We start from the raw sequence: 13743 nt of genomic DNA, 5'->3' as shown, positions 1-13743 counted from the left end.
ACTCCATACAGCAACTATGGGAGGGGGGGGACCACTGCCAAGTAGCCCCAAGCCCCAACCCCCCCCACCCCCCCACCCAAGGCGCATCGCAGGCTAAACCCCTCACCCCCTCACCCTAATATGAGGTTATATGAGGAAGGGGGCAAGTTGGGGACAGCTGGTAGACTGTCCCCCGGTGGTCAAACAGCTGCCCCCCAGCACCCCCCCCCCCCAAGCATAGGGGCCCGGCCGCACCAGACCAGGGCCCCATCCCCAGAGGCGCCGACACCCCAGGCCCAGCACCACCCACCACCAGGGGCAACCGCCGATTGTCTCAGCGGAGACCCCTACCCGTCAACCCCCAAAGGTCCCGTACCAATAGTGGGCTCCCCCTCCCCCCCAGAACGCCCCCCCACAGGACAGGGCCGACAAGCCCCCCACCCCAGACCCCGCAGCCGAAGCGGATTACACCAAGAGCGACCGGGGCTCCCAAGAGGGTTGTCTGGTCCCGTCCGATCGGTCGTCCGATTTGACTGGTATTGTGAGTCTTTGTTCCGCATTCCTGTTGAGTGGTAATAAAACAGACTTATTCCAATTAATGGAATAGTCTGATATGGAGGAGAATTCATTAATGATTGTTGCTGTTTCATTTACAGAATGTACTTTTTTTTTTTTGAATAATATATACATGCATAATATATATAATGATGTCGAAACGGGTTGTGGCTCCGGGTGCTTTCTTTTCATTAGGGGCGGTCCCAAATGGCTCTTTGAGTAAAAAGGGTTGCCGACCCCGATCTAGACCCACTAGACAGTGCCATGGTAGGGAGAACACGGCAATGTAAGGGGGGGGGGGGTCATCTAAGATAGCACAAGGGTTAATGAATGTGCAAAGTGTTGACCACATGTTCAACAATTCTGTGTGCATTGACACAAGCAATGAAATAAAGATTTTTAGTTGTATAAACAATGACTATGACAGCCCGTACAAGTATAGTTAATTTTGACAGACATGATAAAAGCAAGTTCAAAGTTACCAAAAGCAAGTAAAAAGTGATTATTTTTGCAGGGATTTGTACTTCAATTACTTCATGTCCAAAAGCATATGCAATTAGACAAAATAAAAATGAAACTTCCACTAGGTTGTCCCCAAATGACTAAATGTTGTGCAGGTTGCACTAACTGCTGTGTAAAGTTTAATTATGTTATGAGAAATGCGCAAAGACAACTGAGAAACACTGTAAGGTGTCATATGTGAACATGGTGCAGCTCTCTGCCTGCTGACTCTTTCCTCCCCACCAAGTTATCCACCAGGATGAAACAAATCAGTCGTTTAAACCACCATCCCACCACAACTAATTCTGTTCTTCTCAAACGTGGGAGTTTTTAATATAGAGTAGAAAAAAAATGTGCTGTCATGGGACCTGTTGGGCTATTCATCAGTCTGCCATTTCTTTTCTTCTTTTTTTAAGTTTTTTTTTTTTCTTCTCCCACACAGACTAGGAAGTACAAATACAGAACATAACTTCCTTATTGTACTGTAGTTTAAAAAGCACTTCAAATCTCTGGGAGGTCCCACAGGAAGCCTGCTAGCAGCTATGGGAATATTTTGAAAGGTCTTTATTTTGCACAACATCCGTTTTATCTTTAAAAGTAGTCTGTAAAAGGAGGAGTTAAATGATAGCAGTGGCACACATGAACTTGTGAAAGCATAAGACAATATAAGAATCAAAAATCCTTCCTTTAAACCTGAGCTGTTGAGCTATAGGTTCATGTTCAAATGAAAAACACTGACTATTTCTAACAGAAGAAAATAACATAAAAACTTTAAGAACCACCTACACTCTAAAAAAAGAATGCATCAGCTCAACAAGTTTCATGTTCACATGTTTAAACAACGCCGTACCTATTATTAATTTTAAATCACAATATTAATCTGTAGCATTAGTTAAAACCCTCTTTCAGAACTGTGTTTTGTGTATAACAGATACAAACTTTTATATATACTTTTTTAACATTCCACACATTTCTGGACTTAAAGATAATAATTACTGCAAAATAAAATAAAAGCAATAATTACTGGTGTGTAGCAATAGTTACTGGCTTAATGTAATCAATTATTACATATCAGTATCGTTACTGTTTACTGAAATTATGAATGAATGTTTCCTGAAGTTCAATCATTTCTAGCACAGGATTTTGTTACTTGAAGAGAATCTGATCACAACCGGATTTAAAATACTGTAAAAATATCAAATGAACTAACTCAGTAGGGTAACGCAGTAGGGATGGGACTAAATAAGCTTGCTTCTTCCCACTCCTTTTCAAGCAATAAATCAAACACTACTTATACTTTAGTTAATGATCACTATATTTAATTAAGCAAATATGATTTAAGGGACGTTTTTGTTTTGATTTATTTTCTGTCTTTTTAATCTATGCATTTCATAATTTCTGTAATGAGTTTGATAAATATGTGCAAATTCTTTATTGATTTGACTATAATTCCTGAAATAAATCAATAAATCAAATCAAAAGACATTTAAAAAAATTTTTTAACTAAAAATATTTGTGAAAAATTTGGAACTGCACAAAATTAACAGTAAGGGTGCTTATTCAACAGTACACCATTCTTAATATTAAACAAAAAGGTCCAAGGACTGTCTAACACATTTTTAAACATTTCACACAACTATGACAACTAGAAAACACGAACCACTAGGTCTTATGTTCAGAAGGTGCTGTTTTTGTGGCTCATCACATTTGCACTGGGCTTCTGTCCATCAAGGCCAAAGAACAATTTCTGAAATACTACAAAAGTGCATTTAAGTTTCTTTGCATAACTGAGATTCAGAGCATAAATTATGCCCATCAATAAAGCGCAGCTCCTTGGGATGTCGTTTACCTCCAGAATTTTTGTTTCTTCAATGACAATAGCTGCTTTCCTGCTAGACAGGGTGACCTGGTTAGCAATGGTGGCAATCATCATCATCATCATCATTTCTTCATGAAGTCCAGCTTCAAACTCTTCTCTGTCCTTGTAAAGCAAATAAAAAATATTATAGATTTTTACCAATAATGAATTAACTCAACTTCTCTCTGTGTACACAGTGCATACGTTTTACCAAATTACAAATTAAATGCAGCTTTAGTTTGCTATCACTCGGTGGGTGGAGTGGAGGAGTTTAAATATCTTGGGGAATTGTTTGCGAATGAGGGAAGACCTGAACGCAAGATTGAGATGGACAGGCGGATCGGAGCGGTGTCAGTAGCTATGCAGTCGCTGCACCCATCCGGTGTGGTGAAGAGAGAGCTGAGCCAGAAAGCAAAGATCTAAATATACCGGTCGATCTTCTTTTCAATACTCACCTATGCTTAAAAAAAAAGAAAAAAAAAGAAAAAGAAATCGAAAAAAATGGAGGTTCAGAAAACAAGCGGCCAAAATTAGCTTCCTCCGTAGGGTGGCTGGACACTCCCTTAGAAATACGGGGGAGAAGCTCTGTCACCCGCGGAGAGCTTAGAGAAGAACTGCTTCTCCTCCACATCCAGAGGAGCCAGTTGAGGTGTCCATGAGGCATCTGGTCCGGATGCCTCATGGACACCTCCCTGTGTTCCAGGCATGTCCCACTGCGTGGGGCCTGGGGAAGACACAGGACACCCCAAAGGAGCTGCAGGAAGTGGGCGGGCAGAGGGAAGTCTAGGCATCTTTGTTTAGACTGCTGACCCCACGACCTGGCTCACAAATGGTGCACCAATCTGTCTGCTGATCTCACGCTCCTATCTTCCCTCACATGTGAACAAGACCAAGACATTTCAACTCCTACATCTGGGGCAGGAGCACTCCACCCACCCAGAAAGGGCAAAATACCATTTTTCTTGGATTGAAAAGTAAAATCTCTTATAGAAAAATAAAAAAAAGTCCAGTTGCCTTTGAGAATAAAATATGCCTTGATTTGTTAAATATTTTTCCAGGGTTCGCACAATAGATCAACAACTTTGGATATGTATTTCACAAAACTTTTACCATGCCACTGATGTCAGCCTGTATCTGTATTTTGTAGCTCATTGGTGTGATAGAAATGATTGAAGTTTGGGCAGACATTTAATGTTCTTAAAAACTGGACTGAAAGGGAGAGGTAAAGGACTTCTGTCCAATGCGTTTCCACATTGGCAAGTTAAATTAATTTTTTTCTTTCCAAAATCTTGAATTACTTACCAACTCTTTAAAAAAGGTCCTCCTCCTTTTCTCCCAGGTACACAATGAGACAACAGATGGCAACTTCTCTGCACATTTCAACACTTATGTTTAGAATGAAAAAAAATATTCAAGAGAAAGAACTTAAATACAAGCTATAAAAGAAATTTTAAAAAATACTCATACCTCAAGAAGCATATCCTTGATTTGCCCGATTCTCATTCCTAGCTCCTCCTCTTGAGACCACGTCCATCAGCTTTGGAATGCATTTGTCAAGTTTGGCCATAGTGGTAGACTCGAGCTTTACTGTGGTTATTCCCTTAAATTCTTCATTTATCTGTGGGTTTTTACCTACGGGAAAATAGGTGAAATCAGTTAAAGAAATAACACCTTGACATCCAAACAAACGCCAAGATGGCTATGTAATTAATTAAACAACATACCTGTGTTGCATCAAATAATGCAGGCCAGCTGTCCTTGAAATCCTTGATTGCAGGGGGCCTCACAAATCATTTCTTGCCTATGAAGAGAGAATGTCTTGGCCATTTTCTCTGAAACCATCTGGCAATTATCCCCTTTCACGACTTCATGTAAGAGCCTCACCCTCTTTTTCCAAACTTGCACTACTTTCACCTTCAGGATGAGGAGGCAAGTAATTGACTTCAGCCTTTATAAGCTTTTTTACATTTTTAGCTGGGGTCTGTTCATGAGCTTCCTTTCTCTTGAGTGAGTTCATCTGGATTTCTGGGCAGCCAATACCTCGAAGTTTGGACCTGAAGTTGTTCACTTTGTATTTAAGTCGCTGTATCCATCCATAACATCCATTGAAGGATGCTGGTTCTTTGAGGCAAGGATGTTTTTTGACCAGAGCTTCTGCAACTTGATATATCTGATCATTTGATGGGTAAGCTGTGTACACAAAGACTGCCTCAGCTAAACTTCCAAGAATGCTTGGAAGGAGTGAAATGAGTTCTTTGGGACTGAGAAGAGTCCCAGAACCACTGAAGTGTTCATTGCCAGACTGTACCACAATCTCTGTACTGGAAGAAAAGCGAGGGATTTCAAATTCTGCGGGCCAACACTTTGACCTCTGGCCTTGGTATTCATTCGTCTCTTCTTGAGAAACTGGCAATGAGTCCTTGGAAGACACAGACGAGTAGGCATCATCAGAAGGCTGAAGAGAACCATCATTCTGTCTTGATTAGGAGCTGTCTACTCCTGTTAATGTCAAAGTTACTGTAGGGTTTTCTTGTACCTGAACAACCTTGATTGTGTCCTTATCCTTGATGTCAGAAGTGGAAACCAAGGAGAAAAACTGATCACCAAAGTCCACGTCTTTATAATGCAAACAAAAGTCCCCTAGAAGGTCAAATGCATCTCTAACAGCTGAATGAAGTACAACCGTTCCAGGTATTCCAGTTGGCAGTGTCAGCTTCTGGACATTGTGGTCTGACAGTACCACTCTGAGATGGGCTTGTTGTGACATTTATGAATCTGTAACAGACAAAATGCTTAACAATTCAATTCAATTTTATTTGTATAGCCCAAAATCACAACAACAGTCGTCTCGATGGGCTTCGAAGTAAAACATGAAATCAAAAGGATCACTAATACAAAGAGTTCAATAGAAAAATACTAAAATGAACTAACAAACTGACTAAGCTATACTGGCATCCCTGCCCTTAGACCCCCCTTCGCGGTAAGGAAAAACTCCTAAAAAACCGGATTCCGGAAAAAACGAAGAAACCTCAGGGGTGCCCACATGAAGGAGGGATCCTCCCCCAGGACGGACAGGCGATGTACCAGAACTCTTAGAGAAGAATTAACTTATCTAAATCTACAACTACATATGTAAAGTCCAGCAGACGAGCTTCATCCAGCCGTGGTTGGGGGGACAGTCGGGGGCGCGAGTCGAGCCTGAGACAGGAACCACAGCCAGGTGTAGGAGCAGGAGCAGAGACGAGGTACTCGGTCAGGTACAGAGCAGAGACGAGCCAGAGATGAGCCAGAGGCAGGATCCACAGCCAGGTGTAGGAGCAGGAGCAAAGACGAGGTACTCGGTCAGGAACAGGAGCACGGATGAGCCAACTGGAGTCTGGAAGCACTCCCACTCCCCAGGAGGGGAAAGAGGGAAAGAGGGACAATACATGAATCACTGCACCAAACAGAGGCATGGAGAACTAAATGATAAATTATGATCAAGAATAGAGGAGAGGAAGGGTAGAAGTAAAAAAGGAAAGAGGACAGAACCCCAGTGCACCATAGTTACCCCAGCTTCAACTTCTAGCAGCCTTTTAAAAGAAATAGTTATTATTAAGTTTAATTTAAACAAACTAACATTAAGTTAAATAATCTCTGAATACTAATTAGTCTGACAATAATCCTGTCCACAGAGGAATGTTTTCAGTCTAACTTTGAATGTAGAAACTGAGTCGGCCTCTCTTCCATGAGCTGGGAGTTTATTCCATAAAACAGGGGCTTGGTGGCTAAACGCTCTACCTCCAACCGTACTTTGACTAATTCTAGGAACCACAAGCAGTCCTGCATTTAGTGAGTGAAGTGTTCTCATTGGTTGGTAAGGGACTATGAGGTCCTTAATATAGGACGGGGCCATTCCATGTAAGGCCTTATAGGTTAACAGGAGGATCTTGAACTTGATTCTGGAATCAACTGGGAGCCAATGGAGCGAAACTAACACAGGAGTGATGTGATCTCTTCTGCTAGTTCCTGCTAACAATCTAGCTGCTGCGTTCTGAACAAGCTGGAGACTTCTTAAGGAACTCTTAGGACACGCTGCTAACAAGGAGTTACAGTAATCCAGCCTCGACGTAACAAATGCATGGATGAGTTTTTCAGCATCACTCTTAGAAAGTATATTTAACAATATGTTAAATATATTTAACATTTTTCAGTCACATATGAAGTACAAAACAGTAAAAAAAAGAAATAAACGTTACATTTCACCCTGAATTGTATATTTGTTTAGAACTGTAATATTGATTAATCCATTACTTTTTGCTAAAATATGATCACATGATTTAATTTAAAAAAAAAAAATCAAGCACAACAATCACTACTCCTGTGCAGTGTTTCTTAGTGCAGCTTTGAGGCTGATGGATCAAAACTTCATTTTAAAAAAGTTCTATTTTAGTTACATAAAAAAATAATTTTGGGCTTTTTCTTTTTTTCAGCAACATTTTTAGACAAGTCAGGAATATTCCAATCTATGTAACAGAAATAAAGTGTTTCTGTCATTACTAGAACGCGGAACGGAACCAGATGCTGGAACCCAGAAGGCAGAGACAGGTAAGTAGAGGTAAGTACAAAGTTTACTTTGAGTCTTGACGTTTCCAAACGACGTCGTGGGTAATCGAGGCTGCGGCTCTTGATTGGAGGTTCTAGTAGCGTTCTTGGAGAACTCCCTGAACGTGGAGCGAGACAAAGTTCGTGGCTTAGGTTCTTGATGTGTGGCGTGGCCGGTGGTCTTGAGGAGCACGAGACTGTGACTCACAGTGGCTGGATGCGTCAGCGGTGGAGTGCTGTGGCTGCTGCTGCTCCAGGTGGTTAGCTCAGGTGACTCTCATGGCATGAGAAGGGAACCTGAGTGCAGAGGACAAGATTAGCTCAGACAGAGACAAGGGAGCCAGCCGTAGTGAGCTTTTCGAGACTAAGCACCATCAGGGTTAACGGACTGGCGAAGAATGATGAAGCTGGTTCTCCTTTTGTTGCAGGTGGCTTGATGAGAAGAGTGGTCACAGCTGAGATGAATGAGCAGCAGAGCTGGAGGGGGAGGAGTCTGACAGGCCACCATGACAGTTTCAGGGTTATAATGTTTTTTTCACCAAACATGTATGGTGTTAACGGGACTATGTCAGACAGGTCTCCAGGATCTAGCATTTTCACAGTGCCGGTTTTCTCCAGAATAAAACTTTTGAGGTGCTCAACTGACCAAGCGCTCAAGCATTTCACAATGAACACAAGTGTGCCCCTCACAACAACTATTTGGATCAACTCTGCAAAATCTGTCAGGCCCCCTGTTGAGCCAGTATCCAAAACCATTCCAACTGCATACTTTGTGCCACGATAACACACATAGTTGGCAATCTGGATCTGGGTTTCACCAGGATACTTAGCTTGCAGTGCTTCCTGGATTTCTTCTCTGAGCACAGCAAAATCTACACTAGACAGATGTGGAGCCTGTAAAGCAGGCTTCACAACAGTGGGATCGTGCTGGTTATAGGCAATCATCAGCTGATGCTTTACTGAGAGTGAGAGCAGAATGTTCCAGAAACTCTTTGTGTGCTTGACAATACGCTTACAAAAGCTATGTTTTGCTTCAAACCACATAGTCAACAGGAAGACCAATGGACCATAAGCTCTGATTAACTGTGGATAATGCTCCAGGTAGTGATGTTGGGGGATTAGTTTTTCCTGGGGAAAAACTTGCTGTGTTCAGAGATCTTACTGTCTAAATAGCAAATGTTGTCTTCCATGTGAACATGACTTAGAACAAGCTCAACAATGTCTTTGAGCAAGCTGGTTCACCTTTAGGGATTTTTGAGCCAACAATGAGAGGCAAAAATCGCAAAAGTAACCAGTTTTTGTGAGCGTTCCCTCCGATAATTTTCTTGGTAGCAAATGTCAGAGGGACTTGCTGGGGCGCATCAGTCTTATCTGACCATTTGTAGTGGAACATTTTGATGCATCTGTTGAGTTCATCTAGTGTGAAGTATTTATTCTTAATAAACACTTGAAGACACAGAGCCATTTCTCGAGGGACTACACACTCAAATAGATCGTGCAGCACATCAGGTGGGTAACCTGATAATACATTGAAATCTTTAAGAGTCTCTGTAAGTTGCTGTCTCAGGGGCAACAGTGGCTCAGGTGGTTGAGCGGGTCGTCCAATGATCGAAGGGTTGGCAGTTCGATCCCCGCTCCCACCAGTCAAATGTTGTTGTGTCCTTGGGCAAGACACTTCACCCTCCTTGCCTCCAGTGTGGCTCCACTGGTGTGTGGATGTGCATGAATGATCCCGGTGATGGTCAGAGGGGCCTTAGGCGCGAAATGGCAGCCACGCCTCTGTCAGTCTGCCCCAGGGCAGCTGTGGCTACAACCGTAGCTTACCGTCACCAAGTATGAATGAGGAGTGAATGAATAATGGACACAATGTAAGCGCTTTGGGTGTCTTGAAAAGCGCAGATAAATCCAATCCACTATTGTTATTATTATTGTAAGTGCACACTGCCTTTTGACTCCACACGCATGAATTGAAGCAGCATTCTGCTGCACAGTCTGGACATGCATTTTGTGATGTTCAACGGTTCAAAGTTGAAAACTCCCAGTTGTTACTTCTTCCACCTGAAATTCTGCCTGCTGACCAAGACAACATCTACAGGCATAAGAACCAGAGAAATTTTCAACAAAACCTCCAATAGAATGGGCCCCGAGATTATCTGCCACAACACTGAACACTGTTCCTTTGACGTTTGTGCCTAATGTTGGGAGATACAGACCTTCCTCTTCCAAAATCACAAGTTCCTTGAGAAGTGGCTTCAGTACAGTCCCGTAACCAAAGCGTTTCACATCATTAGCCTCACAAAGAATGGCTAGGTAAATTGAGGTCAGTGAAGATCTGAGAAGTGCCATCAACATACAGAATGATAGCAATAGTGGGTTCTGCTCCAGAAAACAACTCATTTATCTGATAAATGCCATCAGTAAATGCCCTGCACTCATTCTCACCACTCCTTTGTTTTCTGTCTTGCAAGATCAAATCCTGCATCTCCTTCTGGTTTAAAACTTCAAGCAGGGACTTCAGAATGGGGGACATACTGGAATACTATATGTTCTTCCTTACTGAGTATATGTTCCACTGGTTCTACCACAGCAAACTGTTCCTTTAAATATTACCTTCTTTTGTAAGCAGATGAAAATGGACCATTATTAAGCCACTATTCAGGGCAGAGATAAAGGGGTTGCCCTCACTGTAGTGGCACTCTCTCTGCGTGTCTTTCTCTTGTACCACCGTTTGAAGCCTGTCCAGAAACTGTTATTTGAAACGCGAGTGAGACGTGTTCTTCATCAACGTTTTATTCCAAAAAATAAAAATTACACGAACACACGGTCAAAAAACTATATCGCTTCCAACTTTCTCAGGCAACAAAATATTTTAAACCAGCATGGTGCCTTTTGCAAAAATATGTGCACAAAAAAGAAAAATGAATGGGAAAAGGCAGTGTTATAACAATCAAAAGTTTAAAATGCGTAGTGTAAAAGTGACCCTAAAAAGATTCTTAATACTACACTAAAGTTAATTGCGAAAATACACAATGGCTGAGTCTACTCTGTCTCATGAACAAAAAAGGCCTTTTTGTTACAACATGCTGCAATGGTTTTCTGTAGCAAGTTTATGATGAGACAGCGTGACAGGATGAAGGAGATGCTTTAATGTGGCTAAGATGCTTTATGTACATAACAGTCTGAAGCTCCGGATTTCACCGCTCATCGCTACGACGTTGCCCTTTTTTCAGAGCGTTGGTCAAATTACTCTGACCCATCAGGTCGCTGAACTAGAATCAATTCCTGTGAGGTTCTGAAGAACTTTGACCCGCTTTGCCTAAAGCATTTTAGCTCCATGCATTAACCGCTGTGCAGCTGCACTGATTCGCTCATTCTTATCTGAACTACAAAGCACCGCAAAAAGCGGTTTTATGTTACTGGCAGAAACATTGCACATAGTTTCGGTTCGGTATCTGAGATCTTGTTGTTTTGCGTTTGTAGAGCTGCTCAAAGAGGCTTTGTGTGGTTGAAGGTTGAAGTGGAAAGCAAGAGTCAGACTCTGAAGGATGCTCAGATATTATAAAATAAATATCGTCCTGACAGAATTTTGAATCAATACAAATATCAACAAATCAACTATTGCGATATATCGCCGAATCGATTTTTTCTAACACCCCTACTTCCTAGCAAACAGTACGTTTTAATATTTTGAATGCATTTTTTAAAGTCACATAAAGTAAGACCTGGCTTCCTGCCTCGTATCTGCAACAGGTAGGCACTTTTAAGAGAGCAGTTTAAAGCGAAGTCTCTTATTGTTTAATGTTAAATGTAGAAATAAATGGTCTGATGCCATTTGTGTTCATTTATTTTTAATTTCAAAAGCACAATGCTGGATCCTAATTATTGACTTTGTGAAACAAAACCCGCGGGTTGCCTTCTCTTCTTCGGTTATAATTCCCCATGAATCTACTATACTCTCATAGGCAATGATGGAGACACCTGAAGAAGAATGGCCTCCCTTAACCTAAGTGAAGCTCTGTCATTCAGGTTCAGTATGTTAATGATGACATCCATGTGAAAACTAAAGGAAGTGTGTTGGTAAACCTGGCATTAGGCCACAGCTAAATAACTGGGTTTTATCATTGAACTTGCAGCCTTGTGTTCTGGACACTGGGGGGAAGAAAGGGGCTGAACAGTCAGCTGATCACCACTAGGTGGTAAGATCTGATGACAGGAGAAAACAGAATTTACCTTATCGGCCAAAACAAGTCCTGAGACTCTGCTCTGTCAGAATCTCTGGCAGAGCATCTTTTACTACCAACTCTATCAGAGGTCATATAATAAAAGATTACCACCTCTTTTATAAAAGATTGCCACCTTTATTACCACCTCTGCCAGAGCCGGTAATAAAAGATCCCTGAGATGTGTCCCCACAGACACTGATGGAGACACTGAGACTGAAAGAGCTTAAATTTCAGAGTATGGAGTGTTAATGGTGAGTGTAGGGAATTGTGTATGGTGCAGGTGGAGTTTGTTCGTCTTGACTGAGGATGTTGTCGTGGCCTGTAAGCAGTACTCCAAAAAAAGAACTCTCATTCCTGGAGGAGTTGGGTGCAGAATAAATCTGGCTCTAGATTTTTGATCCTTCCTGTGGTCTTTGTGTTTGCTCTGTTTGTCTTCAGCAGACAGCACATGTAACAAAACTAAGGACAAAATCAGAGCATATTTTTTTAAAGATGAGAGATGGTGATCCATACTGACAGTAGCTGCTCATGAGGGTAAATTCATTTACCACGAATGCACATAGCACCGCTCTCCGTCTGAATAAGTGATGATCGACTGCGGCCAGATGAGATCTGACATTTTGAATCATTTAATGCAGCAATCTGCTAATTAGCAGAGAAAATGCAGCTTTCAGCCACAGTTAAGATGGGCCTCTGTCAGAAGGAGGTGATTCATCTATTCATCTTCTAAACAGATGTGGAGTGAGGTGGGGTATGGATCACAGATGCACAGATAGAGAAAGACAGCCATGGGATTTGGGTAGAAGTTTTCCAGACCCCCAATACAGCAGACTGGTTGCATAAACACAAACTCCAACAACATCCACACCTTTATAGTCTTTGCAGACACATGCCTGTCTGAGCATGCTCAGCAAGAATCCAAAAATGTTTTGGTTCACAGTCTTAAGCTCTTACTTGTGTAGAAAGAGTCATTAAATAGTTGAACATGCTGTGGCTACATTTGATTTTATTTAATGTTTGAAGTCAACACAGACTCATAGGTTCTAGTTGTTGGGCTGCTGATGCATCGATGTTTCTTGGATCTAGCAAAAAAATTCAATTTAAATCAGTTCATTTAACCCTTGTGCTATCCTAGGCACTTTAACGTTGGGAGTGGGGTCATCTAGACCCACTAGACAGAGCTCTGAACCTTTTTTCTTCAATGATTTGTGATCTTCACTGGTGTCCATGGATTACATGAAATCTTTCCACCTTTATCCTCCTTTGTCATGGTAGGGAGAACACGTCAATGTAAGGGTGGGGTCATCTAAGATAGCACAAGGGTTAAAGACAAAACCAACGTAGTCTCAAAGTGGCTACACAAGGAAAATCTTTGTTTTGTAAGGAGCATATGAAAGAGACAGTCTGAGCTCACAGTGGATGCAAATAAAGAGGGGAATAACATGAAACCTCCACAGCATTTAAGCATTAAATTCACAGAACTAAAATAGTCACTGATGGAGAACTGGTCTGTTTCACAAGAACTTACTCAAATTATATTTAACTTCTCAAAAACAAATTGGAAGCTTCAAACCGGTAAATAATCTTGTAAAAAATAAACAAAAAAAACACACAACTGCAAATGTGTCCTAAAATCCCAAAATCAGATCTAAATCTGGAGGATTCAGACTGGTTTGTTCAGAAACATAACTAGTAGTAAAATTATCTGAGTTCACTTAAACTTACTTTAAATTAACATTTCTTATAGCATTTCACATACGCTATACCTGAATTGTCAAACCAGTTGAATCTTACCATTTTATTTAACAAAACTTATCTTAATTTAGGATCTTTGGCTTTTTTGCTTCTCTTCAGCTTTCTCTACTACGTTCTTTACCAATTACTGTCTGGCGGACAGAGGTATGGATGCCAGAGTCCCTCCTTACCTTTCACTAGCTGCGTTTACACGTGCTAAAAATCTTTGATTGCATCAAAGATTGGATTAGAGTTGAAGTGTCTACATGGTCCCAGAAAAACTTCATCCAATTATAACATGTGTTTACA

At 41.4% G+C, this 13743-nt stretch overlaps 1 pseudogene across 1 annotated transcript; it reads right to left on the bottom strand.

The window, feature by feature from the left end:
• Positions 1–445: 445 nt before the first annotated feature.
• LOC144994788 (uncharacterized) lies at positions 446–5301 on the bottom strand (annotated as a pseudogene). Its single transcript, XR_013658438.1, has 4 exons — positions 4362–5301; positions 4208–4287; positions 3486–3617; positions 446–3066 (listed from the first exon to the last, which is right to left on the bottom strand). The product of XR_013658438.1 is annotated as an uncharacterized LOC144994788 (transcript).
• Between the last annotated feature and the right edge of the window lie 8442 nt (positions 5302–13743).

The sequence above is a fragment of the Oryzias latipes genome, chromosome 10, assembly GCF_053564925.1.
Source record: "Oryzias latipes strain Hd-rR chromosome 10, Olatipes_Hd-rR_3.1".
In the NCBI taxonomy this organism is placed as follows: domain Eukaryota; kingdom Metazoa; phylum Chordata; class Actinopteri; order Beloniformes; family Adrianichthyidae; genus Oryzias; species Oryzias latipes.
Note: the sequence above shows the minus strand (reverse complement) of the source record. Positions and strands in the feature narration are given on the sequence as shown.